The sequence below is a fragment of the Urtica dioica genome, chromosome 8, assembly GCF_054948205.1.
Source record: "Urtica dioica subsp. dioica isolate 48M chromosome 8, U.dioica_male_clone48M_v1_H2, whole genome shotgun sequence".
NCBI classification, from domain to species: domain Eukaryota; kingdom Viridiplantae; phylum Streptophyta; class Magnoliopsida; order Rosales; family Urticaceae; genus Urtica; species Urtica dioica.
The window spans coordinates 6,279,232-6,301,923 of record NC_142763.1 but is presented as its reverse complement, the minus strand read 5'-3'; the positions used below and the strand labels follow the sequence as shown (position 1 = coordinate 6,301,923).

Below are 22,692 nucleotides of genomic sequence, written 5' to 3'. Positions count from 1 at the left end.
GCCTCTCCTCGTGGACTTTTAGACGACCGACAACCTCCTCGACTGACATAGTCTTGAGGTCACCGAACTGCTCGATCGACGTCACGATCTGCATGTACCTGTGAGGGGCCACTCTCAGGAACGTCTTGACCACGCTGGTCTCGTCCACCTGTTCACCTAGCGAGCGGATACCTGTTACAATGGATGTAAGCTTCATGGCAAACTCGTCCACAGATTCACCGTCTCTCATACGGAGAACCTCGAACTCGCTCTTCAAGGTTTGAACCTTGGCTTCTTTGACGCGGTCTGCGCCCATGTGCATCGTCCGCAACGTCTCCCACGCCTTTTTTGCGGAATCCTTATCGGCGATCATGAGAAGGGCATCTTCCGGAACTCCCTGATAGATGGCGGCGAGAGCCATTCTATCCTTGCGCACTTCGACAACTCCATCTTCTAAGGCCTCCCAAACGTCTTGCGCCTGCAGATTCACCCGCATCTTCAACGCCCACACTGAGTAGTTGCTCTTCGTGAGCATCGGATAGTTGAGCGTCACGTTTCCTTCCTTCCCGATCTTCGTCGCCGTTGTGTCTCCTCCGGTGGATTTGCTAGGTGACTCCATGTACTTCGGCATCGGCTCTGATACCAAATGTTGGTTCCAAATATATGATCGTTGCCAAAGCAATGATAAAGAGTTGAAAGGAGAATAAGGAAAACACTATATTGGGAGAAAAGTTCTTTCTCTTTGCTTAGAAGATAGTATGTCAAATACAAGTTTTTGAGTTTAAAATGAAATGCATACAACTATGGCTATTTATAGGAAATGAAATACTACATTAAAATCCTTGCTCATCAAGTATCCTTGCTCATCAAGTTTGCTTGCTCCCCAAGTTTGTAAAGACTTGCTCACCAAGTTAAGCTTATTAATCTCACAAATATCATCAAGCATCGTCGTCGCAGTTGATGAAAGCGCGTATCTTGCGTATCAGCTCCAACGCGTTATCGCACGTGAGCTGGCGGAGATGGAACACGTGATCTTCGCCACCGGACTCGACGACCTCCACCGTCCCACCCCACGCGCTTCTCTTAAGCGCGTCAACATAACTGATTCCTTTTCCCTTGAGAATATCCTTCTCGGCCACGCACACCAAGAGCCTCCGGCACCCGAGCTTCTCGAGATCCGGGTCCTTCTCCGGGTTGATCCACGGGTCGTCGATCCCCTCCGTCCCGGTTTCGCCGCCATCCACAGCCCATCCACCATCTCCGAATTCACACCGGAGTCGGAGCCCCAGAAGTAAGGGTGAACCAGCACAGCGCCGCGGATCCCGCCGCCGCCGGAGAGCAGGGCGGCGCGGTGGGCGATGTTGGCGCCGGCGCTGTCTCCGGCGAGGAAGATTCGGGTGAGGTCAGCGTGGGGGAGGGCGGCGGAGGGGAGCCAGCGGAGCATGGCGGCGAGGGCATCGTCGTAGGCGGCAGGGTGGGGGTGTTCGGGGGCGAGGCGGTAGTCGACGGAGACAACGACTGCGGGGGCGACGGCGGCGAGGGAGTTGAGGAGGGTGTGATATGTCGGAGAAGAGGCTGACTCGATGAGGAAAGCACCGCCGTGGAAGTAGACGACCACTAGGAGGAGCTTCTGCTGGGCCCAGTGGAGGAGATAAAAAAAAATTCAAAATGTGCCACGTGTCAAACCCAAATTCTTTAAAAGGCTGATGTAAAGATATAATTTTTTTAAAACCATATACAATAATTTTTTGAAAAAAAAATGTTACTTTTGCTCCCTGAATTTCGGTGGTGTTGAGAATACAGTACTTTGTACTACAAAAACTCAGTTTTTAGTCCTTAATATCAGATGTTATAATAGAATTAGGCCTTCCGTGTATTATTTCGAGCAAACGTCAGTAGTTTACCATTATTCCAGAAGTTACGAATATACCCTTAGTTTAAACCATTTCAAAATATAAATGAGATATTTTATGATATCAGGTATAAATGATATCAAACAGGAAAGCCCCAAATCATGTTCGTCAGAAAAAATGATGAGCTAGGGTTCGAAAAAAAAAATACCCAAATCGTGTTTGTTTCTTCATCAAGTAAATCAAACATCGTTTCGCCTTCATTCCTTGTTCGCGATGGACAGGAGTGTGAGCATCTCCTCAAGTCGCAAGAAACAGCGCAGCTCCATTGATGAACAGCGACACCCATATTGTAATTGTGGTATGAGCGAAATCCGGACCGCATGGACAGGGGATAATCCAGGACGACGCTTCTTTGGATGTTCAAAATATAAGGTAAGTGAATTTTTGGTTGTTCGGGAATTTTTGGACTTGAATCTGGATTTTCAGTATTTTAATTATGTAATTTGTGGATTTTCAATATTTTTCCATCTCTTTCTGTCTATGAATTGTATCAGAGTAAGGACGATAGAGGGTGCAATTTTTTTCAATGGATGGACCCGCCAATAATGTGTCCGAGGGCAAAGAAAATCATTGCAGGTTTACTGAAGAAAATCAACAAATATGAAAACGTTGGTAAAGAATGGGAATTTGAAGATTCGATGGATAATGGACAATATTCTGGACTGAATGTATCAACTGATAAATCAAGATTGAATCTCTCAACTGAAGATGTTATAGCCGTGATGCATAGTGAATCCAAGAAAATTAAGTTGTTGCTCTGTGTTGTTGTATTCTTTCTTTGTCTGCTTTTGTTCAAGTAATGCAGTAGTGGTTGACACTGAATGAAGATAATATATGTTGTGTTGTTATTAGAAGAAAATTGGTGTTTTTTTTGTGCATCTTGCGTTTGACACTGAATGAAGATAGGGAAACAGAATGAGATAGGTAACTCATTCAAAATATGTAAGACTATCAAAATACATAAAACATTCAAAATACATAACACATTCAAAATGCTCGGGAATCTATTAACATATTCAAAAAAGTAAATCAGTATCAAAAGGACATGGGTTACATATTCAAGTCATATTCTACTATTAACTTTCTAAAGTTAAAGACTCCCAAAATGACTTGGTTTACACATTCAAGTCGCATATACATCATTCATAAACCAAAAAAGACTAATAACATAGTCATAGCAATAAACCCGGGCTTCTAATCTCGGAATAAACTGTGCGGCTCCATTTGCCCTCCTCGCAAGCCGGTGTGAGTATAAAACCAAGGGCTACGCTGTAAATACCATATATGAATAAATCAGATTCATGTATTCCATTATTTTAGGTTAATTTCAATCTAATATCAAGTACTACAAATTTTTTTACCCTAAGCATGTCCTCTTGAGTTTCACCCTGTGTTGGCTGCGAAGTTTGAGGTCCTTCACTTGTGTGAGTTGACTGCGTCGATTGTGTAGCTCCTCTAGTTGTAGGTCTTGCTCGTTCATTTCTCTGTAAGAATAATGTTATAAAAATTTGTAAAATAACCCTAAAAATTAAAATTAGTCAACACAAATACCTCTTGTTCCTGCTCTCTTCTAAAGTATGTTGTTTTGTTGTGACCATGTTTACCACATCTTGAGCATTTTGTGGTTACATACTGCCGAGTCAACCTTGTGCCTGTACGAGGAACGACCTCGTCATGTGTAACTCGTCTTAACTTTTTGGGTCTGTCGGGCTTAGTTCTTTCCGGTGGCATCGACATAGGATTCAAACCTGTCCTTGGCCATTGTTTGATTGCGTTGATTGGTTGGATCATGTTTTCATAAATCTTAATTTGGCAATCTTTTTTATACCAGTCTGACACGTAATTCACTGGCTCTTCATGCTTCTGCCATATGCAACTAATGGCATGTGAACAAGGAATTACTGGCATGGTTACTACGTTAGATATTGAAGACACATAACTAAGTTAGACATAACCAATTGCACTAACTCATTACCTGATAAGTCCCAACGGCGACATGAACATGTTCGGTGTGCCAAATTGACACTGTACATGGCACCGTACATGTTAGTAGCTTGAAACAGTTGACCACCTGCCCAATAAGCTATATTTTGAGCACTGTGGACTTTGTTTTGCTCAAGAATGTTGTGAATGCGTGGTCCCAGTGCACCGGTCCATTTTTCACAGGCCTTGCGCTGTTTTGAGAAGCGTTACAACAGGTACAGTCGTATGCACTCGAGCATTGATAAAATTGGCTTCTTTCTTGCCATTAGGATCGCTCGTGTGCCGTTGAAGCTCTCGCAGAGGTTGTTCAGCACGATCTCACATTTAGGAGCAATCCTAAAATTACATCTCGCCCATTGTTGAGGGTCTTTGCTAATAAGCCAATTGTAGGCTGCCTGGTCTTCTCTTTTAATGTCATCCATCTCTGATTCAAACCTACTAGTAGAATAAGCCATTGCCGCCGCCATCATCTTGGTCTTCATAAATTGTCCCCTGAAAACCTGATGAAGAAAGCATATTACCCCGATATTGAGTGTATTATGAGAGTAAATATTGTACTAAGAGATAAATGAAAAATTTATAGAAGTTGTCTTAGTTTATTACATTACTATATATATATATATATGTTGTCCTTATAATTAGGCCAGATTACGAGTACTTAAATGTGATTCTTTTTATATTACATTTAGTTAATTTTAGATATGATGACGGGAACTTAAAACTCTGTTACTTGAAACATATCACTTAGTGTCCAAATGGTTAGACTATTCTGGATTAAATTTCATGTGTTATTCTATATATCTTCTTGAAATTTTACCAAGAATTTTGTAGTTTATGTACATTAAGAATGGTAACATATTATTTGCATTAAACATATTATTTACAGTAGTTTATGTGCATTTAAAATTCAAATTTGCATATCTAAATTACCTAGATGAAATTGGCTTGAAAATGTCTAGCACAATGCCTATGTTCTGCTTGAACGGACCCTTCCTCCCACATATCCGTCAATGCCTCTTGTAGACCTTTTTGTTTATCAGATATGAACGTCCAGTGATGGCCGTTGACAATACTTAGATCTTCCCTCAAGAACTTTAGAAAGCACGTCCATGAAGACTTGCACTCAGACTCAACGACTGCGTAGGCTATCGGAAAAATACCGTTATTCCCATCGATACCAATTGCAGTTAGTAGTTGACCGGTGTGATGACCTTTGATATGGCAACCATCAAAACCAATCACAGGTCTACAATGTTTAAACCCAGATTTGCAGCCCTGAAAACAGACATACATCCTCTTGAAAACTGGCTGACCTTCTGAAACAGTTTTAGTTTCAAATTGAATGGTTGAACCTGGATTTGAGCGTTTCAGTTCAGCACCATAGCTCCAAAGAGCAGCATATTATTCTTTATACGAACCCTCGATAGCCTTCTTAGCAATTTTTTTAACCCTATAAGCCTTCTCCTTCGAACATTCAAGCACAAAGTCTTGTTGGACTGGATTCATGATATCTGCGACCGTCAACGAGTCACTGTCTTTGATCTGCTGCATATACTTCTTTGAAAGCCAGGTTGCAGTGGCGAACGAGTTAATGTTAACCCTAGCACAAGTATGTTCAGGCCTCAATGTTTTAATTATGAACGTACCGGTGTCACCCAAAACAGACGCGTAACACGTCCACTTGCCGTTAGGGTCCTTGTATTCTGCTCTTACACGGTCTGAATCATTTTTCTTGAAGTATATATTTTTACAGGATTTGATTGAGTACTCTCTGATGGCTTGTTTGAACAGTTTTGAGCTTTTGAACACCAGTCCCAACTTGAAGCTTGGATTCTGCATATCTGCCTCTTTAAACTCTGTGAACGATGAGAGTTTCTTCTTCAAATTTCTATAGTCTCTGAACTTATTGGCTCCTGAGCTTTTAGGAATCTCCGGTACTTCTTCTTCTGAGGAATCGGATTCGACGCCAATTTCTGCATCCCTGTCCAAGCTTGTGTCTGTGTCGCTCAAAACAGCCTTCCGTTTACCACGCAACACTGAGAGACCAATATCAACGGCGTCTCCATCGACATGAATGTCATCGTCGCTTAACTCAAACCCAGATTCTTGTTTGGACATCTTCTACTGCCTCTTGATCAGGTTCAATTTCATCCTCCTGCACATTCTCTCCGACGTCTTGTTGCACATTCTCTCCCGCGTCTTGCTGCACATTATCTCCCGCATCTTGCTGCACTTCATCTTGTGTTTGTGTCACCGTCTCTGCCATGAACTCATGTTGTTCCTGTTGAATAAGCTCTTCTGGATCGGGAGCGTCTTGTGTTTGCTCTTCTGGATCAGAAGCGTCTTGTGTTTGCTCTTCCATATTTGGAGGGTGATCGTCAATGTCAACTTCATCCTGAATATTCGGTGGAGCCAGGACAACCTGACTGTCATTTACACGCACACGCACATCCATGGGGTGCTCACAAAAAATCTCAACCTCCCACTTGGTCTTCAATGTGTCTCCAATAGCTTCCAACAAAGCCTCGTCGTTATCAACAACCATCACCTTCTTACTCCATGGATCCCTCAAGTAATAAAATTCTACACCAGGATATCCTAGACTCCTATTCAGTGTGTTATTCAATACGACCATGGACATTCTGTCGATATCCACACATTTCAAACGAAGTACTTGCCCACCGAGGTACTTCCAGCCACCGGACTCAAACTCCATTGCACCCCCATAGTGCATATTGAGTACAAAGTTGTTTAGCAAAGCTTCTGCAAAATTAAATTTAAAACAAAATAAATACGACTACCTTTTATTGTCCAACAACCAACCAACAGGACCCACAACCCTTCAAGTTTACCGACAAATAAACAACACAAAAAGGAAGCGACAAATAAAAATGATAAAAAACCTATGTCTTTGTGTGGTCCCCAAAATAAACATCGAATATAAATATCAATGTTTAAAAGTTCACATACGGAAAATACCTTCGTCATGAGGTCTCTGTGCAGAAGCCTTCGTCGGAGATTTTCTCTTCATTGGCGATTTCCTTTTCGGTGGCGATTTTTTCTTCCATGGCGATTTTCTCTTCGTCGGAGATTTCGAGACACCATTCGCCGGAGATTTTGATGTTGAACAAGAAGTTTTGTTCTTCAACCGCGGCGACGAACGCGTTGGAGCAGCATTCCCAGGCGATGTCGCCATTTACAAATTCGAATTTAGGTTTTTAGATCGATTGTTTGATTTCTAACAAAGTTTTTTCCTTTTCTTTTACTTCTTAATTTAATTCCTTTATTTCAATTTTTTTTTATTAATGGAATTACCCATAACTGTTGGAATTGATCAAGGGTTTAAGAAAAAGTTTAACGCTTCGGTAAGCGGCGGAATTTTAAAAATTTTCTTTTGACAAGTAAAACGTTTTTACTAACCTAGACAAAGAGCAAGCACATGTAAATAAAACTAATATAAGCTTTAAAGATTACTAACCTTCTTAGAAGATTGAACGTTGAGAAGCTTTTGGAAATGGTTGCAACGTTCGTCTGACCTCGCAGCACGTCTCTCTTCCTTCCTCAGCAACTCGAGCAACCACGAAAGTTTCTATCACTAAATCACTCGAGAGAAAAAGGAATCAATGTGTGGGCACTTTAAAACACTACGACTTAAGAACGAGTCTTGAAGTCGAAGAGCTAAACACTAGGTCAAATGAGGACCTAGGTACCAAAACAAAAAAAAAATGAAATTGACTAGAGAGAGAGAGAGGAGTCGGCCAATGTTCTAGAGAGAGAAGCTCTCAAATCTCTAAAACTTGGATGAATGAAATGTAAAGAATGAGGCTCCTATTTATAGGAGAGGTCTCACCTTCAATAAGATAGTTTCCTCTTCTATAGAATATCACATATTCATGAGCAAATATTGCCCATTAGCCTCTTAAGTCACACGGCCAACAAGGCATTCTAGAAGCCTTGATTTGTTTCCTATTCTGTTCCTTTCTCTAGCTTGGCCGAATTCCCTAGTGCATCCATATGCAAATTTGTTTCCTCTTTTTCTTTTGGCAAGTATCTTGATACACTTATGCACAAAATATTCTCTCTTTCTCTTGGGTAGTAGGCGCCCAAATGGTCTCTAGAAAGGCCTTCTAAAAGCTTTTCCATTTGTTCATGACAACATGAAAAAGGCCCATTAAGAATTTTCAATAAAATTCTTATGAAATGAAGTTAATCCACAAGGCCCAATAAGACTAATATTGGCCGAGTGATACACGTCATTAAATGACCTTGTCAAAAAATTTATTGACATTCATTTCGTCCTATGTCTCAAAAGACAAAAATACCTTTTTGACAATTTTCGTAAAACTCGTCTCGTTCTTGTTTTGAGTTAGCTTCTAGTTTAATTATTCCTACTTGATGTGGACAGTGACCTCATGGATCCAAATGAACAAAGCTTGAGCTAAATACTTGGACTCAAAAGTTCACAAACCTTTTCCTAGTTTAGCTTAATGTCAACTGACTCCACTAAATAGTTGACACTGAAAATCTCTCGGTTCAAATGAATTTATTTTCTACTCAAGAATTCAACCTAATTGTAATGAGTGGATCCACAAAATATTATCAGTATTTACCCTTCATGAATATCATCAGCTAGTCGGGATTTACAAAATTACCATTTTACCCTTCTAGCTGCTATTTCCTCAACTCTTTTGTAGCTTGTGAATAAGTTAGAAACAATGTATTGACGAGGAGCTAACAAGTCACATTGTTTCATCCAAAAGAGTCAAGACTCAATTTGGACACTGGCCAGTTCATTTATTCACATTCCAAGGAACAAAGCATGATGTGATATACATTGCATTTCAGCAATCTTGTACATGAATTCCATATCTATGAGAACTTCACAAAGTTACTCATGACATTCTCACAACTTAGTATTTCACCAATAGGCCTTGTTCGGAATCACATAGTGAGTCCAAACTCTGACTTTCTCAAATGAGAATACGTAAGGTGTGAAATGGCATGTCTCATTTCAGGATTAAGGTAAGCACGATGCAATTCATACGTAGTAACTTTGAGACATAAGAGGTTAAATGGTTTATTCTTATCTTGTCTGTAGAAGTGCACTGGTCAATTCAGTACCTTCGGAAGATACCTAGAAGAACTATAGAGTCTCCAACTCTCAATGCCCCATAACCAGACATCATAGATTCTCCTAACAATCGTACTGAGGTCAATAGTCCTTTGACCCTTAGATTGCGAATATATCTTTTTAAGCAAACTACGAAGAGTTTGTTCATGCAAATCTACATTTGTCTCTTCGTAAGTTGTTGGGTTTGTTTATGGACTAAAGACTAATGTTTTATCATAAAGCTTCAAACACACAAGGGGGAATGAATGAACGTTTCAACTTTTTATTAATGAATAAGCAATTACAAGCAAGAGTCTTCATGAGACTTTATTACATCAAATGTACAATATGAAGACTACAACTCTTCTTGTGGGCACCATTGACAACAAACTTCCACTTGACTCAAAGAAGATGTGTGTAGTCCTTCATGCCTAATCCCTCTCGATGTTGGTCGAAGACCTTGTTCGCTAGGGCCTTGGTGAATGGATCTGCTAGGTTGTCCACCATTGAGATCTTCTTTACTTCCACGTCTCCGCGCTGCACGATCTCTCGAATCAAATGGTATTTCCTCTCAATATGCTTAGAGCGCTTATGGCTTCGAGGTTTCTTTGAGTTAGCGACAGCCCCACTATTATCACAATAAAGGGTCATGGGCTCATCGATGTTTGGAACAACTTCCAAATACTTAAAGAATTTTTTAAGTCATACAGCCTCTTTGGATGCTTCACGAGCAGCCACATATTCCGCTTCCATTGTGGAGTCAGCAATGCAAGATTAACTACTACAAATATTAGATTCTACAACCCATATTCTACAACGCTTACGGCTAAGTGTTGTAGAAACTGGAGATTCTACAACACTTAAAATAAGCGTTGTAGAAACTGGGTGTTTCTACAACGCTTATGGCTAAGCGTTGTAGAAGTTTGGTGTTTCTACAACGCTTATGGCTAAGCGTTGTAGAAGCTTGGTGTTTCTACAACGCTTATGGCTAAGCGTTGTAGAAGCTTGATATTTCTACAACGCTTATGGCTAAGCGTTGTAGAAGCTTGGTGTTTCTACAACACTTACTATAAGTGTTGTAAAATTTCACCATATTTCAGATCTCCCACAACGCTTAAACTATCCGTTGTAGAAGCCTCGCCGCGGCGACGTGTTTTTCTCGCCGCGGCGAGAACTTTCTACAACGGATAATCTAAGCGTTGTAGGATTAGTGAAATCTAATGGACCTCGCCGCGGCGAGAATCCTTCTTCGCCGCGGCGAGAACCTTCTACAACGGATAGATATCCGTTGTAGAAGGTCCTCGCCGCGGTGAAGAAGGATTCTCGCCGCGGCGAGAAGAGTTCCAGAAAGCCTTTTTTGGAGAAGATTTTTTCATGCCGCGGCGAAGGCTATCTCTCGCCGCGGCGAGAAAATTCTGGGCTTATATTTCAGTAGCCTCGCCGCGGCGAGAAATAGTCTTCGCTGCGGCGAGAGTTCTACAACGCTTACTCTAAGCGTTGTAGAAGCGTTTTAAAACCTAAAAATTTAAATTTTTTCAAAAGGCCCACCCGAATTTCAGACTTAGTCAATTTTTCTTCTTTATTCTTCATTATTCTACTTCTTCTTCATCCTTCATTGTTCTTCATTCTTCTTCTCCACCCCCTCGCTCTCCCCATCTCTCTCTCTCTCTCTCTCTCTCTCTCTCTCTCCGTCATCACTCTTCTTCTCCGCCCTCACCCTCTCTCCACCTTCACTTATCTTTCTCTCTCCGCCATCACTTCTCTCTCTCTCCGCCCTCGCTCTCTTCTTCTCTCCCTTACTCTCTCTCCGCCCTCACTATTCTTCTCCGTCCCCACAAAACCCAAACGTCAAACCAACAAAAGTCACAACCACAAACCCATAAACTCCACCACCATATGTCAAACTCACACAAGCCTAGGCATCTCCGGCGACAACTCCGACTCTCTCTTTCTTCCACACCTCCATGCCCAACATCTACACTCCGGGTTAGTTTTTGGTTGAGAATTATGTATAATTTAGGTTGAAAATAAGTGTTTGTTTAGAATTGAGAGCATGGATTGATATAATTTAGGTTGAAACATCATATTTGTTTGATATTTTTGTTGGAATTGAGTTTGCATTTGATATTTAGTTGAAATTGTGGTTTTTAGATTTTATGTCATCCATTACTACTAGTTTTAGCGGTAGCGGTAAAAGAAAAACTAGAAGACGACCACAAAATACACATCGTCGCGACAAAATACATATCTTATCCGTTGTAGAATATCTCGCCGCGGCGAGAAATTCTGGAATTTTTAAAAATTGGACAATGGAACTCTATCGTTGTAGAAGCTTCTACAACGAATGTGTAAGCGTTGTAGAAGTCAAGCTTCTACAACGGATATCTAAGCGTTGTAGAAGCTTCTACAACGCTGGATTCTACAACGCTTAATAAGCGTTGTAGAATCATTCTACAATTGTTTTTAAGCGTTGTAGGATCCCAGTTTTGTAGTAGTGATTGCTTAATACTCCTCCACACGACAGCTCCACCATTAAGGATGAACACAGATCCCGAAGTGAATTTCTTGGAATCCTTATCCGCTTGAAAATCGGAGTCAGTATATCCCATCATAGTCAGGTCAGTACCTGAGTATGTAAGCATCAAGTTCCTAGTTCTTCAAAGATACTTAAGAACATGCTTAACAGCAATCCAGTGCTCGAGTCCAGGGTTGGATTGGAAACGGCTAACTACGCCAACGGCGAAATAGATGTCAGGTCTGGTGCAAAGCTTAGCATACATGAGGCTTCCTACGGCAGAGGCGTATGGAATTTTTCTCATGTGTTCAATCTCTTGTGCAGTCTTGGGAGACTGGTCCTTATAGAGTGAAACTCCATGCCTAAAGGGTGTTTGGCCCTTCTTGGAGTCTTGCATCGAGAAGCGATCCATCACTTTATCAATATAAGATGCTTGATAGAGCGACAGTGTCCAGTTTTTCCTATCTTGAAAGATTTGGATCCCCAGAATGTACGCGGCTTCTCCTAGATCCTTCATATCAAATTGCTTTGCCAGCCAGACCTTAACCTCAGATAACTTACCCACGTCATTATCAATGAGTAATATATCATCGACATATAGTACCAGAAACACAACTTTGCGTTCGTGTATTAACTTGTAAACAGAAGGCTCATCTATTGACTGTTCAAAGCCGAAGCTTTTCACAGTTTCATCGAATCTAATATTCCATGACCTAGATGCTTGCTTTAGTCCATAAATGGATTTAAGAAACTCACAAACCTTGGTCTCTTGACCTTCTTCCACGAAACCGTCTGGTTGAGCCATGTAAATGCGCTCGTCAAGATTGCCATTCAGGAAGGCTGTCTTGACATCCATTTGCTAGATCTCATAGTCGAGAGCAGCTATGGATAGGAGTATGCGAATGGATTTAAGCATCGCGACTGGCGAGAAGGTTTCTTCATAGTCAATCCCTTCTTGTTGGTTAGAACCCTTCGCCACAAGTCGTGCTTTGAATGTCTCGACGTTCCCATCCGGACCCATTTTCTTCTTGTATATCCACTTACACCCTACGGGTTTAATCCCTTCAGGGAGGTCTACAAGTTTCCAGACTTTGTTGACATACATCGAGTACATCTCAACTTTCATGGCATCAAGCCAAAGGTTTGATTCAGAACAAGCCATCGCTTGGCTATAGGAAATAGGATCATCCATGTCAGAGACGGCTACGAGAGAGTCTCCATAAGACATGTACCTTTCAGGCTTTTGAGTAGCCCTCCCACTACGTCGAAGTACTACTTGACGAGATTCTGAAGAGTTAGGTTGTGTTTCAGTTGGGGTAAGAACTGTTCTTACAGATGAGGTAGAAGCTTCCTCACCCAACTTTTCTTCAAGCACAATTTTGCTTCTAGGTTTTGCATCCTTCATGAAGTCCTCCTCAAGGAAACGAGCATTCGTGCTAACGAAAGTCTTATCGTCCTCGGGACTATAGACGATGAAACCTTTGGTTTCCTTTGGATATCCCACAAACAAGCACAATTCTGACCTACTAGCCAACTTGCTAGTCTTTTGCCTTAGCACATGTGCAGGGCAACCCGAAATTCGGATGTGACCCAGATTTACTTTACGACGAGTCCATCGTTCATAAGGAGTACCAGGAACCGTTTTGGACGGAACTTGGTTCAGAATATAAGCGGCTGTGACGAGGGCATATCCCCAAAAGGAAAGAGGGAGTGATGAGTAACTCATCATTGATCTAACCATCTCCATAAGAGTTCGGTTTCTTCTCTTTGACACTCCGTTTTGTTGAGGTGTGCCGGGTGTGGTAAGCTGAGAAGCGATACCTTCTTCTTTAAGAAAGTCATCGAACTCTCCAGACATTACTCACCACCTCGATCAGATCGAAGTGTTTTGATCACTTTGCCAGTTTGCTTTTCCACTAAAGCCCTAAAGACCTTAAATACGTTAAAGTTCTCGGATTTATGTTTGAGCAAATAGACAAAACCATATCGCGAGTAATCATCGGTGAAGGTAACGAAGTATTCGTATCCTCCACGTGTGTGTTGGCTGAGCGGACCACAAACATCAGAATGTACTAGCTCCAGCAACTCAGTGGCTCTTCGACCCTTATCGGCGAAAGGTCGCTTAGTCATTTTTCCTTCTATGTAGGATTCACAAGTAGGTAGTGAACCTATTGCAGATGCTTGGAGTGGACCGTCCCTCATAAGTCTCTTAATCCTATCTAGACTGATATGACCAAGTCTTAAGTGCCATAGGTGTGTTGATTTTGTTAGATCGGAGGATTCAGAAAGTTTGATCCTCTTTGGCTCCCTAATTAGATCATTATCTATTTCGGTGTCTAATATGGAAGGTTGAGTGTGATAAATGTAAAAAAGACCATTCTTCATACATGCATCAGTGACAAAAGAATTAGAACAAGAAATACGAATTCCATTCTTTATAAACTTTAAATAATAATCTTGCTCGAAAAGTTGAGCAACAGATATTAGGTTTTTCCCAAAGGAAGGAACATAATAAACATTATTCAAATTTAAAGTGCGATCTTCAAAAGATAGCGTCACAGATCCCACAGCCTTCGCAGACACCACACTCCTATCACCCCAATTGAAGCAGAAGTCGCAATCCTCTAAGCTTTTGCTTTTCCTAAAACCAATTTAGGAGCAGCAAATATGGTTAGTAGCAGCGGAGTCAATAATCCACGATGATACATTATCAGCTACTAAACAAGCTTTGGTTATAAGAACAATACCTTTTTCCTTGGTCTTGAGGTAGGCAGGACAATTCCTTCGCCAGTGACCAGACTCATTGCAATGGTGGCACTTGTCATTAGACTTGTCCACCTTTGGAGCCTTTGGCGCCTTCTTCTTCCTTTGAACCTTAGGTTGGTTCTTCTTCTCGGCCTTGCGAGGTCTCTTCTTAGATCCAGAGGTGGAGGCAGTAGCATGTACCTCTCCTAGAGCCCTCTTTTTCTTAGTGAGTCCCTCAGCGGTGTGAAGCTCCTTCATAAGCTCGGTAACAGTGTACTCTAGCTTGTTCATGGAGTAGTTCAGCTTGAAGGTATCGAAAGATTCGGGGAGAGTTTCCAAGATCATGTCTATTTTAGTCTCCTCATCAATTTCGGATCCAAGAATCTTCATTTCATTTAGATAACTAATGATCAGCATCATATACGACAGTTCATAAACTGTCAGACCACTTGTTGCCTAGCTTGACATCCTTGCCCTCCAAACATCTCGTGGAGATTGTAGAGCATGTCGGCGGCAGTCTCGATATCACGATGTTGTTGTTGCAACACATTGTTCATAGATGCTAAAATATAGCACCTCACAATCTCATCGGATCGGAGCCAGGCCGCCAGGGCGTCTTTTTTCTCTTGGGTCGAATCTTCATTCGCTTGAGGACAGGGGGTGGTGAGAACCCATTTGTGCTTGTCGAAAGTAAGGACTATGTCGAGGTTACGTTTCCAGTCGACATAATTGTCGCCTTCGAGTTTGTTTGAGGAAAGAATGGTTGAGAGAGGGTTGGGAGACATTTTGCCTATAAAAGTTGAAACAAGTTTATGATTAGTCTTTGGTTAAGGATTTAAGTATTTAAACATTTGATAAAATCCAAATGTGTTATAAACCAAACGATAATTTACTCCCTCGAGGGAAGGCCGCAAAAAATCTTCATTTATAAGTAAATGACACATCATTAATACTTAGTCAAGATGTCAATACACCAATTTTGACCAGCCACCTTTTAAATTGGTTTGATCACTCACATCCTTTCGCAGAGCCTCGAGGGAGGATTACTAGGGATTGAGTCTAAGTGTGTAACCAACTACTTAGTCCAAAAGATCGATTTTGAAAAACAATCCACCGAGGGGAGGTCTTGTCTCATTGTCTCACTTTCGGACTTAGCTCATTGAGCAATGATCAGTGCAAAGCGCCCTTGAGTACTCTCATTTAAGAGAGGGCCACGAGGGTAACTCTTAGTCTGGCGACAATTGTACTTTTCATTAGTGTTGGAGATTGTGGGTTACAAAACAACAAATATAACCCTCCCACTTAGTTTTTGGAGTTGGTACATCGACTTATAAGTTCGGAAACGGATTTCCGAGTTAGAGAGCGACAGAGCGGACAACTAGAAGAGAATCCTAGATCTTCATGTTCAGAGCAGTGTTAGTGCATAAAGGCACAAGGGAAATACTCGGATCTTTTCCTATTTTCTATTTCGGGAAAGTGCATGAGGGAAGTGTGAACTTCAACTCACTCGAACACTTGAAAGTTTGAGATTACACATCTTTTTATTTTTCGGCTTGTCTACAAGGAGACATCCCACTCGTATTTTCAAGAGCATATAGATTTTGAACATATGTGATATAGATATAGTTTTGAAAACATTTTGAAAACTTATTTGATTTGGATGACAAAATATTTTCAAGATTCAAACTAGTTTTGTAAAATTCAATTTCAATTAAACTTTCAAAAATCAAAACATTTTAATCTTTCACATCATGTTTATAATCTTACAAAAAACATTTTGCTCAAGAAAATTTTCTCATTAGAGTTCTATAACTCATGGTAGTGGGGCTGAAAATCCGGATTTCTAAAAAACTGGACTTTCGGAACAGCCGCGCACATCGGAGTAAAATTGTCATACCTGGTGGCTCCAATGTCCTTTTGACCTAAAACCGGTGCCATTGGAAAGAGGACAGACAGAGCTTTAATTAAATTCAAGAATCATTAAATTTCAATTTTGAGCAGAGAGTTATGCCACTTTTACTGCGGGTTTTACTCCAGCTCGAAGAAAAAGAAATAATTAAAGTTCGGTCTTTTTAGGTGCGAAAAAGAATCGAGTGTAACGGAACGTTTTAGGAAGTCGTTAAAGCTTTTATTTGTATTTTATTAGCAAGGTAATAACATGGTATAAAAGAAATAACAAACATAAAATGATTCAAGTAAATAAAACAAACTAGTAAGACAAGAAAACTAGTCACAAAAATTACTCGAAATTTTCTCAAACTTAAAAACACGTTTTTTATTATAAATAAATAAAAACTTTTAGAACAGATTCTAATGTGTTTTAATATCATCCCAAAACTCATAGAAAATCAACATGATTTTTAATTTAAAGGCAATAGCAATAAATTAAAAAAATCTAAGAAAACAATTCTAACTTGTCACAAAATTAGTAAACTTTCGAAAACGATTTTCAAGCTCATATTTTTAAATACATGTACATGCATATCTTTGACCATAGCTTTGATACCATTTGTTGGAATTGATCTAGGGTTTAAGAAAAAGTTTAACGCTTCGGTAAGCGGCGTAATTTTAAAAATTTTCTTTGGACAAGTAAAACGTTTTTACTAACCTAGACAAAGAGCAAGCACATGTAAATAAAAACTAATATAAGCTTTAAAGATTACTAACATTCTTAGAAGCTTGAACGTTGAGAAGCTTTTGGAAAATGTTGCAACGTTCGTCTCCCCTCGCAGCACGTCTCTCTTCCTTCCTCAGCAACTCGAGTAACCACGAAAGTTTCCATCACTAAATCATTCGAGAGAAAAAGAAATCAGTATGTGGGCACTTTTAAAAACTACGAATTAAGAACGAGTCTTGAAGTCGAAGAGCTAAACACTAGCTCAAATGAGGACCTCGGTGCCAAAACAAAAAAAAAACGAAATTGACTAGAGAGAGAGAGAGAGAGAGAGAGAAGTCGGCCAATGTTCTAGAGAGAGAAGCTCTCAAATCTCTAAAACTTGGATGAATGAAATGTGGAGAATGAGGCTCCTATTTATATGAGAGGTCTCACCTTCAATAAGGTAGTTTCCTCTTCTATAGAATATCACATATTTATGAGCAAATATTGCCCATTAGCCTCTTAAGTCACACGGCCAACAAGGCATTCTAGAAGCCTTGATTTGTTTCATATTTTATTCCTTTCTCTAGCTTGGCCGAATTCCCTAGTGCATCCATATGCAAATTTGTTTCCTCTTTTTCTTTTGGCAAGTATCTTGATACATTTATGCACAAAATATTCTCTCTTTCTCTTGGGTAGTAGGCGCCCAAATGGTCTCTAGAAGGCCTTCTAGAAGCTTTTCCATTTGTCCATGACAACATGAAAAAGGCCCATTAAGAATTTTCAATAAAATTCTTATGAAATGAAATTAATCCATAAAGACCAATAAGACTAATATTGGCCGAGTGATACACGTCATTAAATGACCTTATCAAAAAATTTATTGATATTCATTTCGTCCTATGTCTCAAAAGACAAAAATACCATTTTGACAATTTTCGTAAAACTCGTCTCGTTCTTGTTTTGACTTAGCTTCTAGTTTAACTATTCCTACTCGATGTGGACAGTGACCTCATGGATCCAAATGAACAAAGCTTGAGCTAAATACTTGGACTCAAAAGTTCACAAACCGTTTCCAAGTTTAGCTTAATGGCAACTGACTCCACTAAAGAGTTGACACTGAAAATCTCTCAGTTCAAATGAATTTATTTTCTACTCAAGAATTAAACCTAATTGTAATGAGTGGATCCACAAAATATTATCAGTGTTTACCCTTCATGAATATCATCAGCAAGTCCGGATTTACAAAATTATCATTTTACCCTTCTACCTGTTATTTCCTCAACTCCTTTGTAGCTTGTGAATAAGTTAGAAACAATGTATTGACGAGGAGCTAACAAGTCCCATTGTTTCATCCAAAAGAGTCAAGACTCAATTTGGACACTGGCCAGTTCATTTATTCACATTCCAAGGAACAAAGCATGAGGTGATATACATTGCATTTCAGCAATCTTGTAAATGAATTCCATATCTATGAGAACTTCACAAAGTTACTCATGACATTCTCACAACTTAGTATTTCATCAATATGCCTTGTTCGGAATCACATAGTGAGTCCAAACTCTGACTTTCTCAAATGAGAATACGTAAGGTGTGAAATGGCATGTCTCATTTCAGGATTAAGGTAAGCACGATGCAATTCATACGTAGTAACTTTGAGACATAAGAGGTTAAATGGTTTATTCTTATCTTGTCTGTAGAAGTGCACTGGTCAATTCAGTACCTTCGGAAGATACCTAGAAGAACTATAGAGTCTCCAACTCTCAATGCCCCATAACCAGACATCATAGATTCTCCTAACAATCGTACTGAGGTCAATAGTCCTTTGACCCTTAGATTGCGAATATATCTTTTTAAGCAAACTACGAAGAGTTTGTTCATGCAAATCTACATTTGTCTCTTCGTAAGTTGTTGGGTTTGTTTATGGACTAAAGACTAATGTTTTATCATAATGAACGTTTCAACTTTTTATTAATGAATAAGCAATTACAAGCAAGAGTCTTCATGACACTTTATTATATCAAATGTACAATATAAAGACTACAACTCTTCTTGTGGGCACCATTGACAACAAACTCCCAATTGACTCAAAGAAGATATGTGTAGTCCTTCATGCCTAATCCCTCTCAACATTGGTCGAAGACCTTGTTCGCTAGGGCCTTGGTGAATGGATCTGCTAGGTTGTCCACCATTGAGATCTTCTTCACTTCCACGTCTCCGCGCTGCACGATCTCTCGAATCAAATGGTATTTCCTCTCAATATGCTTAGAGCGCTTATGGCTTCGAGGTTCCTTTGAGTTAGCGACAACCCCACTATTATCATAATAAAGGGTCATGGGCTCGTCGACGTTTGGAACAACTTCCAAATACTTAAGGAATTTTTTAAGCCACACAGCCTCTTTGGATGCTTCACAAGCAGCCACATATTCCGCTTCCATTGTAGAGTTTGTTCATGCAAATCTACATTTGTCTCTTCGTAAGTTGTTAGGTTTGTTTATGGACTAAAGACTGTTTTATCATAAAGCTTCAAACACACAAGGGGGAATGAATGAATGTTTCAACTTTTTATTAATGAATAAGCAATTAAAAGCAAGAGTCTGCATGTGACTTTATTACATCAAATGTACAATATAAAGACTACAACTCTTCTTGTGGGTACCATTGACAACAATAACACCCTTCTCTCAAATAGCACGTCAGACCCCATGTCCTATTTTAACTACCAACTTCATCGATTATTAGACGGAATGACATAAATGAAATTATTTCACACATTAAGGGGAAAACATCAAGTTTTAAAAGTTTGGGGGGGGGGGGGGGAGATTACAGCACCACCAAACTTCAGGGGGCAAAAGTAACATTTTTTCTAATTTTTTTTAAGATAAAAGTAAACCGCCACCCATTATTCATAAGAAATTTCAAACTATACATCTAATAGAGTAAATGACATTTTCGCCCCCTTGAATTATGACTATTTAAACAATCATCTTCCGGAATTTTGAAAACTGGCATTTTTCCTCCTTTATGTTAGACCTCAATTTTTTTTTTTTTTTTTTTTTAGTTTTTCTATCAAGTTTTCCGTCAAAAAATCAATTAAATAGGCCAATCACGTGTCTTTAAATTGAATCAAATTATCAAATTGTCCTTATTACTCTTCTTCCCTATTTTTATAAATAAAAAAATGAAAAAAAAAATATGTCTGTCCTTCTCAAGTTTTAAAGTCCGTAACTCCGTATCATCATTTTTTCTGGATTCCACGATATTTAACTCAAATTTTGTAACCAATTTGTAATCCTAACGACGGCCAGCTCTAGTTGATTCAGTAAGCATGAAAATAACCCTAACTCACCGGTGAAGAACTAGAAAGAGACAGAATCATGTGGTCGTAAGGGATACTATCGGCGAGTCCAGTGAGACTATACTGACGAGAACAGAATCGCGCCTTTTGCGAGATCTTTCAATGAAACATTGGCCTAAAATCATACGCCTTTTGGTTTGTTTTCATGGAATAAGTAGGGATTTGAAAATCAAATGAAGAGATTCTGAGATAGTGTAGATGAAGAGACTGAAAATCAAAGATGAAGAGGAAAGTTGTGATGGTGACACATTGCCACTGAGACTGATCGGGTCGAGTAGCGGAGCTTTATCAGTGACGGTGGAGAATTGATCTTCGTTCGAGGAGAGAGAGAACTTTATTTTACATTGAAAATACGTTTACCATAATACCCTTATTTTTAGGCCACACAATAGAAGCACGTGGCCATTTTTAGGCTAATTAACATTAAACTTGACAGAAGGACTAAAAAGATATTAAAGTCTAACGTAAACGGGGAAAATGCATTTTTTAAAAATTTCGGGAGACAGTTGTTAAACTTAAAGTCGTTATCACAGAGAAAAAAATATCATTTTATTGTACCTAAACTGTCATTTTCGTCTTAAAAATGACAAAAATATTATTTCATATATTTTCGGAATAATATATCTAATGATTTTTGATAATAATGAGGTTCATACTATGACATTTTTCTTACCAATTTTATTTTAAAAATATTGAATTTATGACTACTGGAAAAAATAAAATAAAATACATGAAAACAAAGAATCGTGTGGAGGAGAGTCCCCCAAGATCTAACGAACCAACCTGTTCCTCGGTGTTCGTGGGAGAGGGTATGTAGAGGCAAGCGGAGAGAGGGGTTTCTCCGGCGGAGGAGATGATGACGTCAGACGAGACGACTCCGGTGAGGTCGTCGACGGAGGGAGCCACCGTGTCAGTTCGCATGAGTCGCTCCACTCGGCCGTCCTTGTGCATTTTCAGGAGAGGAGACAGATATGTGGCGAGCTCTTCCATTGACGTACATTATGGGAACGAAGAGAATTATGGAACAAAGATCTTAGAATTAGATGATTTTCACAGAATATTAGGAATTGAGAAAATGACCAATCCCTAGAGTTAGCTTTAAATAGACTCACGATTAGAGTACAAAGAGAAGTTACCTTTTATTTATTAACCAATAGAATTTATCTTATTCATTATTGAACTAATGGGTATTAATACACTTGGGTCATAATTGTTTCACACTACTACAAAACTAGGATTCTACAACGCTTAAAAATAGTTGTAGAATGATTCTACAACGCTTATCAAGCGTTGTAGAAGCTTCTACAACGCTTAAAAATCCGTTGTAGAATCCAACAGCTTTCTACAACGCTTAATTATCCGTTGTAGAAACTAAGCTTCTACAACGGATATTTAAGCGTTGTAGAAAGATTCGCCGCGGCGAGGTTCAAATCGTGCCGCGGCGAGATCCATCCTTCTACAATGCTTTTGTCTTGCGTTGTAGAAAGGTTTCGCCGCGGCGACGATTCTACAACGGATTGTGTAAACGTTGTGGGAAATCTGAAATTTAAGTTATTCTACAACGCTTTACATAAGCGTTGTAGAATAACCTAGATTCTACAACGCTTATCCAAAAGCGTTATAGAAACACTTGGATTCTACAACGCTTAGTCATAAGCGTTGTAGAAACACTAAGTTTCTACAACGCTTATGCTAAGCGTTGTAGAATCCCTAGTTTCTACAACGCTTATGTTAAGCGTTGTAGAAAGTGGGTTGTATAATCCAACATTTGTAGTAGTGTCACACATACAACTCACATTGTGGGCTTCAGAAATAATGGGTCACAAACATTCACGATATTTCTAAACAGTCTTAATTCTTAGTGCATAAGGACTATTTTTCTAATTTGTTATGATCATACATTATTTAGTGTCCTTTTGTATAGTTTGGATTATTCGTATTGTAAATTTTAAATTCAACGTGCAATATCAAAGCAATGTAGTTTGGTAAAAAAAAATATCAAAGCAATGTATAACGAGTTTGTCTTTTAAATTATTCCTAATATATTTTCAAACAATTCTTATAATATCTTAATGAAATCATTGTTACGGTGAGAATTACAAATACATTATTCACTTCATTATCTCATAGCAATATAATAGTTATTTGTTACAGAGTTCGACATATTCTTTTTAAATATGATAAAGATAAATATAAGTAAGATTTAAATTTATTCTATAATGTATAGGTATAGGATAAAGTAAATTAATCACCCAAGACATACTGAGGCTTCTTAACAAATGTAAAATTTATAAACTAGTCTATTAGTAGGACAATTAATTTTTATCGTATTGTCGAAGAGCACTTGCCGTGTGTGCGGGGACGAGATATCGGGTGCAACGAGAATGGAGAGGTGTTCTCGGCGTGCCACGTGTGCAAGTTTCCAGTGTGCCGGCCGTGCTACGACTACGAGCGCAGCGACAGAAACCAATGTTGTCCTCAGTGCAACACTGG

General features: G+C 39.4%; 1 pseudogene across 1 annotated transcript; it reads right to left on the bottom strand.

Annotated features, from left to right (window-relative positions):
* Window positions 1–917: 917 nt before the first annotated feature.
* LOC149387638 (putative carboxylesterase 12 pseudogene) lies at window positions 918–21,189 on the bottom strand (annotated as a pseudogene). The gene is made up of 3 exons (XR_016300630.1): window positions 20,983–21,189; window positions 1,294–1,612; window positions 918–1,237 (listed from the first exon to the last, which is right to left on the bottom strand). The product of XR_016300630.1 is annotated as a putative carboxylesterase 12 pseudogene (transcript).
* Window positions 21,190–22,692: the final 1,503 nt, after the last annotated feature.